The sequence below is a fragment of the Chlorocebus sabaeus genome, chromosome 10 (genome assembly GCF_047675955.1).
Source record: "Chlorocebus sabaeus isolate Y175 chromosome 10, mChlSab1.0.hap1, whole genome shotgun sequence".
Classification (NCBI taxonomy): Eukaryota; Metazoa; Chordata; class Mammalia; order Primates; family Cercopithecidae; genus Chlorocebus; species Chlorocebus sabaeus.
The window spans coordinates 1281141-1298474 of record NC_132913.1 but is presented as its reverse complement, the minus strand read 5'-3'; the positions used below and the strand labels follow the sequence as shown (position 1 = coordinate 1298474).

The window sequence follows — 17334 nt, the reverse complement described above, 5'->3', positions numbered from 1 at the left end:
TCGGCCTCCCAAAGTGCTGGGATTACAGGCGTGAGCCACCGCGCCCGGCCATATTTTAATATTTTATTTAATATTTTAACAAAGCCTTAAAGAAATGAGCGACTCTAGGACCTGGGCTCAGAAAGCTCTAGATGAGCCAGGAGCGTTTTGTAGGCCAGAAGCTCGAGGTGCTCAAAAAAACGGAAGGACCAGGCGTCCAAGGGCTCAGGGATCTACCCAGAAAGCTCCCGGGGACCGCGCCTGGTACAATTTGAGCAGCAATATAAAGTACATTGCATTAAGTTATAACCTAGAGTATAAAACATCCCAGAGCCCGTGCTGATATAAATACCTGATTAAATAAATGAGGGAGAAGGGATAATCTTCCTTGCAGAGGAATTCTAATAATACCTCATCCAGAGGGGTGTGGTAATCCGTATGCACCCACCCCGGAGTGTGGCCAGTGCCTGGGGACGCCCTTTCCAAGAGCACAGTGTGGAAAGGGCTGTAACTTCACAGCGGAGGCACTCCACGTGAAAATCAAAGTGATTAGTCACTGCATTTGCTCTTGACATGATGTGATTTAAAAAAAAAAAAGTGAGCTCAGTCTAACTGAAAGATAAACATCAGACAAATCTCATTTGTGGAATATTCCTCAAAACACCTCACCAATACTCCTCAAACTATCAAGGTAATCAAAAGCAAGAAAAACACTGAGAAACTGTCATATGCAACATGGTGATGTAGCTAGGATATAAACTTCAAATAAAAGTTTAAGTTTAGGTAATAGTTTTTAGTTTTGACAAATGTATAATGGTTAACATAGGAGAAATTGCGTGAAGGGTATACTAGCTTTGTAACTTTTTTGTAGTCTAAAATTATTCAAAATGAGAAGTTGGGGGTTTTCTTAAGACAATAGAGGGAAAAGAAACGTTGGCCAGTTGAAGTGGTTCATGCCAGTAATCCCAGAGCTTTGCAAGGCAGAGGCAGGAGGATTACTTGAGCCCAGAAGTTTGGCCTATAATCAAGCTACTGCATTCCAGCCTAGCAGGGGTTGGCGGGTGGTGCAGGAGTACTGCCTGGAAAGAGGCTTAAGACTCCTGGCAACCCCACTCCTGGGGTGCTGAAAATGTTCTATACATTGATCTGAATGGTGGGTACGTGTGTGTAAGTAAAACTTTATCAAGCTGAACACTATACTTAAGATTTGTGGCCGGGCACAGTGGCTCAAGCCTGTAATCCCAGCACTTTGGGAGCCCGAGGCGGGTGGATCACGAGGTCAGGAGATCGAGACCATCCTGGCTAACATGGTGAAACCCTGTCTCTACTAAAAATACAAAAAATTAGTCGGGCGTGGTGGTGGGCACCTGTGGTCCCAGCTACTCGGGAGGCTGAGGCAGGAGAATGGCATAAACCCGGGAGGCGGATCTTGCAGTGAACTGAGATCCGGCCACTGCACTCCAGCCTGGGCGACAGAACGAGACTCCATCTCAAAAAAAAAAACAAAAGATTTGTACATTTTTGGCCAGGCACGGTGACTCATGCCTGTTATCCCAGCATTTTGGGAGGTCGAGGCTGGCAGATCACGAGGTGAGGAGTTCGAGACCAGCCTGACCAACGTGGTGAAACACCACCTCTACTAAAAATACAAAAGAAAATTAGTCTGGCGTGGTGGCGCGTGCCTGTAGTCCCAGCCAGTAAGGAGACTGAGGCAGGAGAATCGCTTCAACCCGGGAGGCGTAGGTTGCAGTGAGCCGAGATCCTGCCCCTGCACTCCAGCCTGGGTGACAGAGCAAGACTCCATCTCAAAAAATAAAAAAAATAAAAAAAAGGCTGGGAGTGGTGGCTCACGCCTGTAATCCCAGCACTTTGGGAGGCTGAGGTGGGCTGATCACGAGGTCAGGAGATCAAGACCGTCCTGGCTAACACGGTGAAACCCCCATCTCCACTAAAAATACAAAAATTAGCTGGGCATGGCGGCGGGCACCTATAGTCCCAGGTACTAGGGAGGCTGAGGCAGGAGAATGGTGTGAACCCGGGAGGCAGAGGTTACAGTGAGCTGAAAGCACGCCACTGCACTCCAGCCTGGGTGACAGAGAGAGACTCGGTCTAAAACTAAATAAATAAATAAAAATAAATAAATAAATAAATAAATAAATAAAAAGATTTGTACATTTTTCTGTGTATAAATTATATCTAAATTTAAAAGGGAAAAAACTTAAAAAAAAAAAAAAACTTTGGAAGAGCCCTATTGTTATTGGTCTTCAAAACCCCAAATTCTGCCAGTCAGGGCCCCTGTCTTAACCCAGCTCCTCTCTGGGAAAAATTAAAAAATGCAGGGTAGGGAGTCCTGTGATGCCTGCAATCCCATCTTTTGCAAGATATTATGGCTTAGTCAACACAAGAGTTCAGAGATTAGTGTCACATGGGGTTCTTCCTGGTTCTGCTGCTCCTGGATGAGCTTGGGTAAATTGCCTGACATCATCAAACTTCTTGACCAGCCCTCATTAAGGCTATACTAGCCCTGACCACCTTCAGGGTGAGTCTTAGGGATCTTTCAGGGTTTGAGTTTCGAGTATCCAAAAATACACTGACATATTCTCTCTGAGTGATGGGACTGTGGATGACATTTCTTTTTTCTAGTTTTCTGCGTTTTCCAAATTTTCTTTCACGAATGTATATCACTTCAACAACAGGAAAAAGTAATAGTTGAGGCTGGGTGTGATGGCTCACACCTATAATCCCAGCACTTTGGGAGGCCAAGACAGGAGAATCGCTTGAGCCCAGGAGTTCAAGACCAGCCTGGGCAACACAGTGGGACATTTTCTCTACAAAAAAATAAAAATAAAAAAATGAGTCTGGCGTGGTGGCTTGCATCTGTAGTCCCAGCTGCCTGAGAGGCTGAGAGGGAAGCTTCACTAGCACCCGGGAGGTCAAGGGTGCAGTGAGCCATGATTGTGTCACTGCACTCCAGGTTGAGCAAAAGTATGAGACCCTGCCTCAAAAAATAATAATTCCAGGCGTGAGCCACCGCGCCCAGCCAAAAAAAAGCAATATTTTAATAAAGTTCAGTTTAAATGGATGTTACAGGACCTGGAGGAGGGAGTGTCCCATAACAAGTTTTCTGATTCAGTGAAACTGGCTTTCTGAGCTGGGCGTGGTGGCTCATGCCTATAATCCCAGCACTTTGGGAGGCGGAGGCAGGGGGATCTCGAGGTCAGGAGTTCGAGACCAGCCTGGCCAACATGGTGAAACCCCATCTCTACTAAAAATACAAAAAAATCAGCCAGGCGTGGTGGCGGGCACCTATAATCCCAGCTACTCGGGAGGCTGAGGCAGGAGAATCGCTTGAACCCGGGAGGCGGAAGTTGCAGTGAGCTGAGATAGCACCACCTCTTTCCAGCCTGGGTGACTGAGTGAAACTCCAACTCAGGAAAAAAAAAAAAAAAAAACTGGCTTCCTGTTCATGTTTATTGAGAAGAGGCCAGGGGAAAGAAGGTTGGGTGCAAGTGAGGACGCCTGCTTTCCAGCCCCCCATCTGCCTGTCCTGAATCGGCAGCCTCTTGTCTGAAAGTGAGAGGGGGACGTCCAGGAGTTCCAAGAGTTGCACTGGGACTCCGTACCCATCAGTGGCCTGCCTCTGTGGCCCTCACCTGGCTCAAACCAAATCACCTGCTGCTAAGCCCCACTAGAAATTTTGCCCAATTTCTAGTATGCATTTCTTTACTGAAGAATGTAAAGTGAGAAGTTCTGCTGGTTAAAAAAGAAATTCCAGGCCAGGCACAGTAGCTCACACCTGAAATCCCAACATTTGGAAGGCCGAGGAAGAAGGATCGCTTGAGGCCAGAAGTTCAAGACCAACCTGGGCAACATAGTGAAACAAAATATACAAAAACATAAGTAAATTTAAAAAAAAAAAACTCCAAATACAACATGAAATAAAATGCCGTGTCTCCCCTGCTATACCCCACATAATTGGGAATGCGGAGCTTCCAAGGAATAGGAGATAACAGGCACTCTTCCTTTACTTTTTCTTTCTTTCTTTCTTTTGTTTTTTTGAGACAGAGTCTCGCTCTGTTGCCCAGGCTGGAGTGCAGTGGCGCAATCTTGGCTCACTGCAAGCTCCGCCTCCCAGGTTCACAGCATTCTCCTGCCTCAGCCTCCCGAGTAGCTGGGACTACAGGCGCCCGCCACCACGCCCGGCTAATTCTTTGTGTTTTTAGTAGAGAGGGGATTTCACCGTGTTAGCCAGGATGGTCTCGATCTCCTGACCTCATGACCCAACTGCCTCGGCCTCCCAAAGTGCTAGGATTACCAGCGTGAGCCACCGCACCCAGCCGCAATTTTTTATATGTATAAAAGTAGCCAAGGTGGCACTTAGGGTGGAACAGTAGGATTTCAGCTGCCCCACAATGTTTACCAACACCCAGATTCATCCCAAACAGACACACAGCACTAGGGAGAACAGCAGGGGCAAGCAATGCCGAGTGCAGCCTAGGAAGCCGTTCCAGCATGCTGGTTGCACCTTTGCTTCTCCTATACAGAAATTATGGAACTGCCTTTTGGGGTGGGAAATAATGAGTTTTTGCATGCCTAAATTTTACTTCGTTTTGCCCTCAACATCTACTACTGGCTTTCTTCAGACAGTGGAATCCCTTTCCTTCTTTCCTTCTTTCCTTCCTTCCTTCCTTCCTTCCTTCCTTCCTTCCTTCCTTCCTTCCTTCCTTCCTTCCTTCCTTTCCTTCCTTTCCTTCCTTTCCTTCCTTTCCTTCCTTTCCTTCCTTCTTTCTTTCTTTTTCTTGAGATGGAGTTTCACTCTTGTTGCCAAGGCTGGAGTGCGATGGCTCGATCCTGGCTCACCGCAACCTGCCTCCCAGGTTCAAGCGATTCTCCTGCCTCAGCCTCCTGAGTAGCTGATATTACAGGCATGTGTCACCACACCCGACTAATTTTGTATTTTTTGTAGAGACAGGGTTGCTCCAGATTGGTCAGGCTGGTCTCGAACTCCCGACCTCAGGTGATCCCCCCAGCCCCAGCCTCCCAAAATGCTGGGATTACAGGCATGAGCCACCACGCCCTGCCAAAGACAACGGAATCCATTTCTTTTGAGGATAGTAGCTGGGGTTTTGCCCGCTATAGACAGGAAGCTGCCCATATATAAGAATGAGGAAATGAAAAGGGGCACAGCTGTGGCGCAGGCAGCCTTGCAGTTTCTCTCCCCCTTCACTCCCTGCTCTGGGTTACAGCCTTTTCTGCCTATTTCAACCATCCACAGGAAAGTGAGTGCCCTTTCTCCTCCAGCCCACCTGAGCCTCTACTGCTACTTCAGTCTGGTGTGTTGCTTATTTACTGTTGAACATCTGTCACCTATTTCACAGGCATCTATGGAGGAACAAAATGAGTTCTTGGACTCCCATTTTGAATCCAAAGCCCTGAACCCCAAATACTTTCTGTTTGTTTTTTGTTTGTTTGTTTGGTTTTGAGATGGAGTCTCGCTCTGTTGCCCAGGCTGGAGTGCAGTGGAGTGATCTTGGCTCACTGAAACCTCTGCCTCCTGGGTTTCAGCGATTCTCCTGCCTCAGCCTCCCGAGTAGCTGAGACCACAGGCGCACGCCACCATACCTGTCTATTTTTTGTATTTTTTAGTAGAGACAGGGTTTCACCATATTGGCCAGGCTGGTCTCGAACTACTGACCTTGTGATCTGCCAGCCTCAGCCTCTCAATGTGCTGGAATTATGGGCACGAGCCACTGCGCCTGGTCTTTCGGTTTTTTTTATTTCTTAAGACAGGGTCTCACTCTGTTGCACAAGCTAGAGTACAGTGGCATAAACACGGCTCACTGCAGCCTTGAACTCTAGGGCTCAAGCAATCCTCTCACCTCAGTCTCCAGAGTAGCTGGGACTACAGCGTGTGCCACCACACCCAACTAATTGTTTTTAAATTAAATTAAAAATTTTTTTAATAGAGACAGGGTCTCATTATATTGCTCAGGCTGGTCTTCAACTCCTGGACTCAAGTGATCCTCCTGCCTCGGCCTCCCAAGGTGCTGAGGTTACAGGCATGAGCCACCACACCCAGCCCCCATCTAATTTTTTTATTTTTTGTAGTGATGGCGGGGGGTCTCCATATATTGCCCAGGTTGGTCTCAAACTAACTGAAGGGAGAGAGCCGGGAAGGCCAGCAGCATAGTGCTATACGGCATGTCCACAGGCAGGTACGATAGACGCAAGGAGCCTCAAGGGTGTATAATAAAGTCATTAGGAAGGAATGCATTTTGTTGTTGTTGTTGTTGTTGTTTGAGGCTGAATCTTGCTCTGTCTCCCAAGCTGGAGTGCAGTGGCGTGATCTCAGCTCACTGCAAGCTCCGCCTCCTGGGTTCATGCCTCAACCTCCTGAGTAGCTGGGACTACAGGCGCCCGCCACCACACCTGGCTAGTTTTTTGTTAACCAGGATGGTCTCGATCTCCTGACCTTGTGATCCACCCGTGGCGGCCTCCCAGAGTGCTGGGATTACAGGCGTGAGCCACCGTGCCCTGCCTGCATTTTGTTTTTTTTGTTGTTGTTTTTTGTTTGTTTGTTTGTTGAGACAGAGTCTCCCCCTGTTGCCCAGGCTGAAGTGCAGTGGCACGATCTCATCTCACTGCTAGCTCAGCCTCCTGGGTTCAAGGGATTCTCCTGCCTCAGCCTCCTGAGTATCTGGGATTACAGGTGCCTGCCACCACGCCCGACTAATTTTTTGTATTTTTAGTAGAGACGAGGTTTCACCATGTTGGCCAGGCTGATCTCGAACTCCTGACCTCGTGATCTGCCCATCTCGGCCTCCCAAAGTACTGTGATTACAGGCGTGATCCACCGCACCCAGCAGGAATGCATTTTGATCATACATTCCCTTTGTTTTTAATATTAAATGTACACAATATAATTTTTAATATTGGCTGCGTTTCACAAATCGCTTACAAAATTCCTGTAAATTTGTCCTTTGGCTTACGCTAGTGGCCCCAGCATATCCCTGAGCTTGTTTAGCTGTTCTGATGATACGCTTTCCTGTTTGAGGCTATTATCAATAAAACAGTAATGAACATTTCTGTACAAGTCTTTGCATGGATATATGATTGCAATCCTCTTTGGTACAATTTGCTGAGTGATAAGAGAGATGTGTAGTTTTTTGTTGTTTGTTTTTGTTTTTGTTTTGTTTTGTTTTTTCAGATAGAGTCTCGCTCTGCTGCCCAGGCTGGAGTGCAGTTGCATGGCATCAGCTCACTGCCAGCTCTGTCTCCTGGATACAAGCGATTCTCCACCCTCAGCCTCCTGAGTAACTGGGATTACAGGTGCCCACGACCACGCCCAGCTAATTTTTGTATTTTTATCAGAGACAGGGATTCACTATATTGGCCAGGCTGGTCTCAAATTTTTGACCTTTAAGACAGAGACTTGCTTTGTCACCCAGGCTGGAGTGCAGTAGCACCATCATAGCTCACTGCAGTCTCCACCCGCTGGGCTTGACAATCCTCTCTCCTTACTCACCCCCTACCAGTAGCTGGGACTACAGAGTGCAACACTACATCCAGCTAATTTTTGTTTTGTTTTTTGGAGACAGTCTCACTGTTCTGCATCACCCAGGCTGGAGTGCAGTGATGTGATCTCGGCTCACTGCAACCTCTACCTCTTGGATTCAAGTGATTCTTCTGCCTCAGCCTCCCCAGTAGCTGGGACTACAGGCGCACAGCACCACTCCTGGCTAATTTTTGTATTATTAGTAGAGATGGGTTTCACCATGTTGGCCAGGCTGGTCTTGAACTCCTGACCTCAGGTGATCCGCCCACCTCGGCCTCCCAAAGTGCTGGAATTACAGTTGTGAGCTGCCGCACCCAGCCTGTTTTTTTTTTTTTTTTTTTTTTTTTTTTTTTTTTGTAGAAATGGGGCTCTTGATGTATTACCCAGGGTGATTTCAAACTCTTGGGCTCAAACAATCCGCCCGCCTTGGTCTCCCAAAGTGTTGGAATTACAGGCTTACAGGCGTAAGACACTGCACCTGGCCAATGTTTGTTTGCTTATGTATTTTTTTAGAGACAGAGTCTGGCTCTGTCACCCAGGCTGGAGTGCAGTGGCGTGATCTTGGCTTACTACAACCTCTGCCTCCCGGGTTCAAGCGATGCTCCTGCCTCAGCCTCCTGAGTAGCTGGGATTACAGGTGCCCGCCACAACGTCCAGCTAATTTTTGTAATTTTAGTAGAGACGACATTTCACTACGTTGGCCAGGCTGGTCTGGAACTCCTCACCTCAAGTGATCTGCACGCCTCGGCCTCCCAAACTGCTGGGATTACAGGCTTCAGCCACCACATCAGGCCGGATGTTTAGTTTCTTTATTTTTATTTTTATTTATTTATTTATTTATTTATTTTTGAGACGGAGTCTCGCTGTGTCGCCCAGGCTGGAGTGCAGTGGTGCGATCTCAGCTCACTGCAAGCTCCACCTCCCCGGCCCACGCCATTCTCCTGCCTCAGCCTCCGGAGTAGCTGGGATCACAGGCGCCTGCCACCTCGCCCGGCTAGTTTTTTGTATATTTAGTAGAGATGGGGTTTCACCGTGTTAGCCAGGATGGTCTCGATCTCCTGACCTTGTGATCTGCCCGCCTCAGCCTCCCAAAGTGCTGGGATTACAGGCGTGAGCCACCGCGCCCAGCTATTTATTTTTATTTTTTTGAGACGGAGTCTCGCTCTGTCACCCAGGCTGGAGTGCAGTGGCGCGATCTCGGCTCACTGCAAGCTTCGCCTCCCAGGTTCACGCCATTCTCCTGCCTCAGCCTCCCGAGTAGCTGGGACTGGAATGAGACCACCACTTCTCCTGCTGTCCTTCCCAGCTTCTCCCTCACCTGCCCTTTTTCCTAGTTTATAAGACAGGAGAGAAGGGGGAAAGCAAAAAGTTGAAAAGAAACAAAAGTAAGATAAATAGCTAGATGACCTTGGCGCCACCACCTGGCCCTTGTGATTAAAAATAATAATAATAATAATAATAGCTCCTGACCAAAACTACTGGTGTTATCTGTAAATTCCAGACATTGTATGAGAAAGCACTCTAAAACTTTTTGTTCTGTTAGCTGATATATGTAGCCCCAGTCACGTTCCTCGCGTTTACTTGACTTATCATGACCTTTTCACGTGGACCCCTTAAGAGTTGTAAGCCCTTAAAAGGGCTAGGGATTTCTTTTTTGGGGAGCTCGGCTCTTAAGATGCGAGTGCCGACGCTCCTGGCCGAATAAAAAAACTTCTTCCTTCTTTAATCCGGTGTCTGAGGAGTTTTGTCTGCAGCTCGTCCTGCTACAGGACCACAGGTGCCTGCCACCACGCCTGGCTAATTTTTTTTTTTTTTTTTTTTTTTGTATTTTTAGTAGAGATGGGGTTTCACCATGTTAGCCAGGATGGTCTCGATCTGACATCATGATCTGCCCGCCTCTGCCTCGGATGTTTAGTTTCATAAGAAGTGATTAGAACTTTATCCAAAGTGATTATACCATTTTATACTCCCATCAGAAATATATGAGATTTTCTTCTTATTATTATTATTTTTTTGAGACGGAGTCCCACTCTGTTGCCAGGCTGGAGTGCAGTGGCGTGATCTCGGCTTACTGCAACCTCCGCCTTCCGGGTTCAAGCGATTCTTCTGCCTCAGCCTCCTGAGTAGCTGGGACTACAGGCACCTGCCACCAGGCCCGGTTAATTTTTTTGTATTTTCAGTAGAGACGGGGTTTCACTGTGTTAGCCAGGATGGTCTCCATCTCCCGACCTCGTGATCCACCCACCTCAGCCTCCCAAAGTGCTGGGATTACAGGTGTGAGCCACCACGCCTGGATGATATTTTTATTTTTTAATTTAATTTTAGAGTAGGTAATATATATATTCACATGGTGCAAACATTAAAAAAAAAACCCAAACATGAAAATTATCTTTCTCACCTCTGTCCCCTATCTGCTCAGGGCCCACTTTTTTTCCCAGTCTTATCACAGATAATTGTTACTGGTAGATTTTTGGCTATTTTTTGGTATTTATGTAAATATGACAATATTCTGTAAATGTAAATAAATACAGATATATTTTTTCATTTCTACCTTTTTACATAACATTCTTACACGCAGTTCCATACTTGGTTTTTTTCATTGAAAAGTCTACCTTGGAGATATTTTCATTTCAGTACAAAGTTTTCCCATTTCTTTTTCAAGTTATAGGCTATTTCACTGCATGATGAACCAGAGTTTACTCTGTCATTTTCCTAGGTGTGGACACTAGGGTTTGTTTCCAGTATTTTGCTACTATGCACAATGCTGCAATTAATACGTGTGAACTCATTGCATTTCACACATCTATGAGCATCTCTGTAGGCAAACTGCCAGACGTGCAGTTCTTGAATAAAACATTGTGTATTCATTTTGACACACATCATCAGATGATCCCCTTTCCCATCCAGCAATGTCTGAGTGCCGGCTTCCTGGCAACCTTATCAATAGCATTGCCAATTTTTTGGATGCTTGCCAATCACAGTGAACACTGCTGTCTCAAAGAGTTTTAACTTGCATTGGTCTTTATAGAAGTGAGATTGGATATTTTTCATATGACTAACAGCCAGGCTTAGTCCTTTGCTGTGAACTCTAATTCTTCTATTGGGTGCTAGGGCTTTTTATTGTTGACTTCTGGAAGCTTTTGGAATATTAAAGAGATTAGCTTTGTCTATTACATGAGTTGGGACTATTTCTTCCTTGTTAATCATTTATCTTTTAACTTTGCTTATGGTGCTTTTTGCCGGCCAAAGCTTTTGACAGTCATGACTTCTGGATTTCAAGTAATACGTAGAAAGGCCTTCTTTACTCCAATACTAAAAAGGAATTTCCCCATGTTTTCTTCTTAACCTTTTATGATTCCATGGTTACACATTTATATATTTTTTCTTTTTTTTTTTTTTTTTGAGACGGAGTCTTGCTCTGTTGCCCAGGCTGGAGTGCAGTGGCAGCGATCTCAGCTCACTGCAACCTCTGCCTTCTGGATTCAAGAGATTCTCCTGCCTCAGCCTCCTGAGCAGCTGGGATTACAGATGTGTGCCACCACCCCCAGCTAATTTTTGTATTTTTAGTAGAAATGCTTTTTCACTACGTTGGCCAGGCTGGTCTTGAACTCCTGACCTCGTGATCTGCCCACCTCCGCCTCCCACAGTGCTGGGATTACAGGCATGTCAGGGCGCCCAGCTGTTTTTATTTTATAAAGGACTGAAAAAAGACCAGAGCCAGGCCTCCTCCCTTCCGTCACTAATCTTTATTGCAATAACTCCCTCCTTTGTCATCCTGTACCTAGCTCAGACCAGAAGACACCCCAAAACAAACACCAAGACACGCAGCTCTTTAATATGAAATAATAAACATACCTCCCCCACCCCCCCGAGACCCCCTGAACTAATCAAATCATTGTGATTATATACTAAGCCTTACATAAAAATACTAACACTTGGCCGGGCGCGGTGGCTCACACCAGTAATCCCAGCACTTTGGGAGGCCGACGTGGGTGGCTGACCTGAGGTCAGGAGTTCGAGACTAACCTGACCAACATGGAGAAACCTCGTCTCTACTAATAACACAAAAATTAGCCAGGTGTGGTGGCTGGCGCCTGGAATCTCAGTTACTCGGGAGGCTGACGCAGGGGAATCGCTTGAACCCGGCAGGCGGAGGTTGCAGTGAGCCGAGATCGCGCCATTGCACTCCAGCCTGGGTGACAAGAGCGAAACTCCGTCTCAAAAAAAAAACACTAACATTCTAGCACACCTTTCCTGAACTCTGTCTATATGAATGATTCCGCACTTCTACACTTGAAACCGACTTGCATTCTCTAAAATCTGCACTCCTGAGCGAGCGCCCGCAGCCTCCGCACTGGCAAAGGCTCCGTGAGCTGAGCTCCGCCCCGCTCCGACCCCCGGGGATAAGGCTCGACTCCCAGGTGCGGCCTGAGCGGCCCGCGCCCTGGCGTCCGGGCACACACAAGGGTTTCTGCGGCGCGGGACTATCTCAAAATATAAACCAAATACTTTTTTCACAGAGAGTGAACGCAAAACCTACAGCTACGCCCCATCCGTTCGCCAATTGCGGCGGGCCCGCTCCGCGCGCGCCCGCGCTAGTCCATCCGGGCGTCTTGAGGGCGCCGGCGGGAGCGTGCACGCTGTGCAGTCACGTGCCTGGCGCGCCCCCGTCGCGGCGAGCTCGGGCGGAAGTGAGGTCGACGACTCCGGTGGCTGCGCAGCGTCGGCGGGGAGCGCGGGCTGCGGAGAGGCGGGCCGGGCCAAGCGGAGCCGAGCTAGCGGGAGCGCGGCGCCGGGAAGGCGGCGGAGACGCGGGGCTCGGAGGGTCAGCCTCTTATCGTAGCCGGTCTTCTCGGCGCGCCCTCCCTCGTTTCGCCCCACGGCCAAGCCCGCCGCGGGCCGGCGTGCGCTGGTCACTGAGGCCCAGGTCGCCGCCGCGGCGCGGTGAGTGGGGGCGGGCGGCGGGCGACTGCGCGTCCAGGCCGGAAGTGCGGCGCTTTGTGCGGCCGGCTCGGGGCGGTGCCAAGGTCGGCCCGCGGCTCGGGGTCGCTTGGCGTCTGGACCGGCCCGGGGTGCGCTTTGTCCCGCGGGCAAGGCCGGGCGGGGGCCGGGGGCGGAGCTCGGCCGGACACGTACGCGGGCAGGTGCGGTCCTGGCGGCGCGGGCCTGCCGCCGAGGTGGCCGAGGTGGCTTCGCGGCGAGGGGCGTTCTCCTAAAGGTCGGGGTCACAGCCGTCAGGAATGCGAGCGTGAAACACGGGGGCAGAGCGATGTGACAATAGTCATTTCCTACGTGTAACTACTCACTTTGTCTACCCACGAAGTAAAGATAATTTTTTTTTTTTTTTTTTGCTTGGCGGCATCTGAGCGTTCTCTTTCCAGCTTGAAAAGGCACGAGTTAAATTACAGGCTTTTAAGATTTCCTTCAGAAAGGACGTTTCGTGGCCCATCCTGGGTTAACTTTGAAAAAAGAGTGCAATGCGCCTTTACGACGTCCACAAATAAGGGTATTTCTGTTTTATAGCGTATGTGAACATGAAGTGTGCATCTCATGGGCTGTTTGAGTTAATGTTTAGTCATTAAAGTAAAACATAAGAATATTTTGCAGTGTTTTCGCATGCCAGGAAGTTTTACAAATAAAAAGGTTTATGTAGTTTCCACTCCTTAAACTTTCAGGTCATCCTTGTGTAATTTGAGATCACTTTTCTCAAATACTGTGGATGAAAGATTCTAGATTAAATAAAACTTTTTGGTTTTGGCAATAACAGGAACACATTTTTAAGCTTTTGTAGATAAAGAAGGAGTGGGTTATTTTTGCTTTGACAGCCAAGATTTGAACAGTGTAAGGCTATTCTAATTTTGAAGCTAGTGTTGCAGAAATTGTGAAAATCTTGCTTCTCTTTGTCCGTACAAAGCCGGCTTACTTTGGTGGAGTGTTGGCATATGTTACTCGTGTAACATTTTGGAATGTTTCTGAATACAAGAAAGCTTTAAAGTGAGTTAAAATTAGTTGTGATTTTGACTAAATGAAAGTTAAAGTCTGGTAGAAGGCGGCCTGTAGACTTCGAAGAGTTGGAGCCTGCTTTCTTTGGATTCTCCTGGATGTTCCCTGTGCAGCATTCACTAGAAATGCCCAAGCAGGTAGTTCTCTTCTGACTCCTGCAGAGTCAGAAGAGTGGAAGGATTAGGCTGTGTGTGTAAGTTAATTGCCTGGAACCTAGAAGGCAGGAGTAAGCAGCCCAGGTCGTCTTATCAGATCTTAATATATTTGTTAGGAAATGAGAACAGTGTAATGCCATAGAAGTAGAGGATTAGAATTGAAAAAAATCTACAGTGCGTTTTAAAATTATTTTTTAATAGGTTCCGTAGTTTAAAGGGAAATTATACCAAAGTTGTCTTATTTAGACAGGGTTTTTTCCTGGATCAATTGAGCACGATTTTTTTTTTTCTTTTTTTTTAGACGGAGTCACCCTCTGTCGCCCAGGCTGGAGTACAGTGGTGGGATCTCCTCTCACTGCAAGCTCCGCCTCCCAGATTCACGCCGTTCTCTTGCCTCAGCCTCCCAAGTAGCTGGGACTACAGGCGCCAGCCACCACGCCCGGCTAATGTTTTTGTATTTTTTTTAGTGGAGACGGGGTTTCACCGTGTTAGCCAGGATGGTCTCGATATCCTGACCTCATGATTTGCCTGCCTTGGCCTCCCGAAGTGGTGGGATTACAGGCGTGAGCCACCGCGCCCGGCCAAGCACAATTTTAAAAGAACAGTACACCAGTGTAATAGAGTGATACTTTTTTCATGCCTTATGTCTAGTCTCTGAAGTCTGTCTGATTGTACTGTGTAGAAATACATGAATTCCTCCCAGTCAGATGCAAACCCAAACCTTGGTAATGAAGGTAAAGTTTGGGGGAGAGTAGAGAACCTCTCTTTTCTCTCTTTTTTTTTTTTTTTTTTTTTTATGAGACAGAGTGTAGCTCTGTCTCCTGGGCCAGAGTGCAATGGCGTGATCTCGGCTCACTGCAGCCTTCTTCTCCCGGGCTCAAGGGATTCTCCTGTCTCAGCCTCCCAAGTAGTTGGGATTACAGGCACACACCACTGCGCCCAGCTAATTTTTGTGTTTTTAGTAGAGACAGGGTTTTACCGTGTTACCCAGTCTGGTCTTGAACTGTTGACCTCAGGTGGTCCACCCACGTTGGTCTCCCGAAGTGCTGGAGCCTCCGCACCCGGCCTATATGCTTATTTTATTTTATTTTATTTTATTTTATTTTATTTTATTTTATTTTATTTTTTTGAGATAGTTTTGCTCTGTTGCCCAAGCTGGAGTGCAGTGGCGTGATCTCGGTTCACTGCAACCTTCTCCTCCCGGGTTAAAGTGATTCTTCTGCCTCAGCCTCCCGAATAGCTGAGATTACAGGTGCATGCCACCATGCCCATGTAATGTTTGTGTTTTTAGTTGAGATGGGGTCTCATCTCACTATGTTGGCCAGGCTAGTCTCAAACTCCTGACCTCAAGTGATCCACCCACGTCGGCCTCCCGAAGTGCTGAGATTACAGATGTGAGCCACCGCATCCAGCCTCTTTTTTAAAAATATATTTTTGGCCAGGTGTGGTGGCTCACCCCTGTAATCCCTGCACTTTGGGAGGCCGAGGCCAGCAGATCACGAGGTCAGGTGATCGAGAACATCCTGGCTAACACGGTGAAACCCCGTCTCTACTAAAAATACAAAAATATTAGCTGGGCGCGGTGGTGGGTGGCTGTAGTCCCAGCTACTTGGGAGGCTGAGGCAGGAGAATGGTGTGAACCCGGGAGGCAGAGCTTGCAGCCAGCTGAGATTGTGCCACTGCACTCCAGCCTGGGCAACAGAGTGAGACTCCATCTCAAACAAACCAAATATATATATATAATATATATATTAAATTTTTATAGAGATGGGAGTCTCACTCTGTTGCCCAGGCTCATCTCAAACTTCTGAGCTCAAGCAGTCCTGCCTCAGCTTCCCAAAGCACTGGTGTTACAGGCACTTGTCACCACGTCTACAAGCTCTTGTTGATGTTGTCAGACATTACTGAGACTTTCCAATGTTGATTTTTCTGAGTATTGTATCTTGTATATTGGTGTTTCTGAGAGTGAATTTAAACCTCTTGAAATTAGGTTTGTTGATATAAAATTTTAAAGGCCTCGTATTGTAGTATTTCATTCCTAGTGCTCTGTGTGGGAACTTTGTTTAGAGATGGTATGTTTCCAAACTAGGAAAAAATAGTGTAATGATAGGTCTTTCTTTCTTTCTTTCTTTCTTTTTTGAGATGGAGCCTCACTGTTGCCCAGGCTGGAGTGCAGTGGCATGATCTTGGCTCACTGAAACCTCTGCCTCCTGGGTTCAAGTGATTCTCTTGCCTCAGCCTCCCAAGTAGGTGGGACTACAGGTACGCACCACCAGGCCGGCTAATTTTTGTATTTTTAGTAGAGACAGTGTTTCACCATGTTGGCCAGGCTGGTCTGGAACTCCTGACTTTGTGATCTGCCCGTCTTGGCCTCCCAAAGTGCTGGGATTACAGGTTTGAGCCACCATGCCCAGCCAGGTCTTTCATTTTAAAGACAGACTTTTCTTCTGATTGTTATTTGATTTTCAAGTTAGGAATTTTTGCTGTCATCTTTTTAAAGGTAATCTGACATTTGTCTATTCTAATGCAGGTGTCAAACCACCCGTAGGAATTCTGACAGTTGAGTCATTTCAAATGGGAAACTAAAAAAGTGGTAAGCTTGGCCCGGTGCGGTGGCTCACGCCTGTATTCCCAGCAGTTTGAGAGGCCAAGACAGGCGGATCGCCTGAGGTTGGAAATTCGAGACCAACCTGACCAACATGGAGAAACCCTGTCTCTACTAAAAGTACAGAATTAGCTGGGTGTGGTGGCACATGCCTGTAATCCCAGCTACTCAGGAGGCTGAGGCAGGAGAATTGCTTGAACCCGGGAAGCGGAGGTTGCAGTGAGCCAAGATCGCGCCATTGCACTCCAGCCTGGGAAATGAAAGTGAAAACTCCGTCTCAAAAAAAAAAAAGGTGGTAAGCTCTAGATCCAGCCTTGGGTTTGGGTCTCTTAGTCCACACCAAATCAGACTGGAAAGTTGGTGGTTACAAGGAGATTTTAGTGGCACTAAAATTTCAGGTAGATTGGTGATGATGTGTTTTTTCTTTAGTTTTGCATTATGCAAAATTGAAAATACAGCAATACGGTGCACAACCTTGTATCTGACATCTTGATGTAAAGATTGTTAGCATTTTGTTGTATTTGCTCTTTTTATAGAAATATTTTAAATCATAGATGTATCATTTTCAATTTTGTGTACTTTATGGTGTCTCTACAAATTTATGTATACATAATCACGGTACTGTTATCGGGCTTAAACATAATTGTTTCGTACCAGCTGATACCCAGTATTTAGTCGTGTCCCAGATATCTTTAAACTCTGCTTACAGTTGTTTCAGTCTAAATCAAGAGTCCAAACAAAATTCATCTATTGCCTTTATATCTAAGTCTATTTAGAACTATCTAGCTTTCCTCCTCTCCCTCCCCTTTTTTCCCCCCACCGTTGCCTTATTGAAGAAACTGGGTCATTTGTCCTCTGGAATGTCCCACTTTTGGGGTTTGTCTGATTGCTTCATGGTGTCATTCAGCATATTTCCTCTTACTCCTACCTTTCTTGCAAACTGGAAGTTAGATGTAAAGGTTCCATCTGATTTTTTTTCTTTTTTTCTTCAGACGGAGTCTCGCTCTGTGGCCCCAGCTGGAGTGCAGTGGTGCGAT

General features: G+C 47.0%; 1 protein-coding gene across 3 annotated transcripts in view; it reads left to right on the top strand.

The window, feature by feature from the left end:
- The first annotated feature begins 12222 nt into the window (after positions 1–12222).
- FAM168B (family with sequence similarity 168 member B) overlaps positions 12223–17334 on the top strand; it is a 38754-nt gene continuing 33642 nt past the window's right edge. Inside the window, exon 1 of one of the 3 annotated variants that reach the window (XM_008019147.3) lies at positions 12223–12478. The gene's annotated coding sequence lies outside the window, so the exon portion shown is untranslated. Of the gene's footprint in view, positions 12479–12732; positions 12753–17334 lie in introns of those variants that run through there. The other 2 variants (XM_073019578.1, XM_008019148.3) reach the window with 2 other exon arrangements.